Source organism: Cyprinodon variegatus, unplaced genomic scaffold (genome assembly GCF_000732505.1).
Source record: "Cyprinodon variegatus isolate N-32 unplaced genomic scaffold, C_variegatus-1.0 Scaffold494, whole genome shotgun sequence".
In the NCBI taxonomy this organism is placed as follows: domain Eukaryota; kingdom Metazoa; phylum Chordata; class Actinopteri; order Cyprinodontiformes; family Cyprinodontidae; genus Cyprinodon; species Cyprinodon variegatus.
Genome location: NW_015150947.1, coordinates 347,931 through 349,473, shown reverse-complemented (window position 1 = coordinate 349,473; position 1,543 = coordinate 347,931). Strand labels below are relative to the sequence as shown.

At 36.2% G+C, this 1,543-nt stretch overlaps 1 protein-coding gene across 1 annotated transcript in view; it reads right to left on the bottom strand.

Moving 5' to 3' along the window:
* LOC107094618 (cytochrome P450 2U1) overlaps positions 1 to 1,543 on the bottom strand; it is a 13,563-nt gene that overhangs the window by 3,012 nt on the left and 9,008 nt on the right. The window lies entirely within an intron of this gene.

Genomic DNA, 1,543 nt, shown 5'->3' with positions numbered 1-1,543 from the left:
CACACATAGCTTGTTGTGACAACAACTTAAAGGAAAATGAGGAAAAAAAATCACATCAGAAGTTAGTTTTTAAACAGAAATGTCAGCCTCTTCAGGATCTCCATGTATTTAGTTGTTTATATTTACTACATACTCATTCTGGTCTCCTTTTGCTTAAATTACTGCATCAATACAGTCATGAAGGAATTTGACAGCAGTTTTTTTGTCTTATTCCAGGTCTGTTTGCTCATCTTTTCCCACCACAGCTTTTCCTTCCACTAAACCTTTTATTGTTTGTCTGCAATAATCTCTTTCCAGCCTCCTTAGCAATGACCTTTTAATGCTTCCCTCCTTTGTTAAGGGTCTCAATATCTGTCTTCTGGCCATCTGTGAAGTCAGGTATGAAGTTTGAATTCAGCCTAAGGGGGCTAAAATGCAACAAGTATTCATATAAGCAGTTTTATTTAAAATACGAGCATGCAAACTACATTCCAAGTGAATTTTAAATGTTTTATGTGTGCACATTCAATACAATGAGGCAAGGGTGTAACTTTGTGATGAAAGTTGGTGGGGACACGCTAAGGGTGGATGCCGATGGACCTACAAGTACTCCACCAGAACACTTTATTTAGGTTTTTGCATTTTCCAAAAATGAGCTCAAACATCTATTTATTGAATGCTTTCCTATTGTTGAGAACACAAGAGAACCATAATACACTGATATTTATATTTCTAGATAGCCAGAGAGATGTCTTTTAGTGCATTATATATATAGGGCCCAAAAACGTTAATGTATAAAAATAATAATGAATAACAGCCGATTCCAACGCCAAAATCGATAGATCATGCATCCCTAGAAGTACAGTTTCAATTCCATCCATTCATCCATCCAGAAAAATATGGATATATTGCATTTTAAATATAGCAAAGCATATTTTTTTCTTGTAGACTTTCTGGTAAACTTTGAGATATATTCTATTACATGTTGCAGTAAATCTGTTTCCCCTTTAAATCTGCAGCTCTCTCTGCTTCTCTCTGTTTAAAAAGATTTATGAACCTCTTTACAATATAATGACGCCAGAAACAAAATGTCAAGATATGTAGAAGCTCTGCAGTCTGATTCTGTCTGTTCAATAAGAAAACACTTCAACCTGTAACTGGGAGTCATGGTCCTCTGAGAAGCCAAGATTTTTTTTTAACTACCGTAGTAAAGGAGAACAAACTATGTTTTTTCAAGCTTCTTGCATTATAATACTAACTTGTATAAACTTACAATTTGTTGCCATTTTTAGCTGAAAAAGCTCCGTATGTTTAACAAACAGATTTTTTCAGTGGTATGATCTCTACGTTTTTTTAACCAACCCGTCTCCTAACTTTAACTTAAACATTGAAGTAGCTGCTGGTTAATATTCACTGAGTGCTGCTGTGAGTCTCTCCTCCAACCACGTAGCGACTCTCCAAGCAGTGAAATGCGACCGCAGATCAAATGTCTCAAAGCGACAGATCCGATGATGTTACACCGAGAGGCGGGACACAGTAGCAGTGCGAGAGAGGAAAAAAAAAA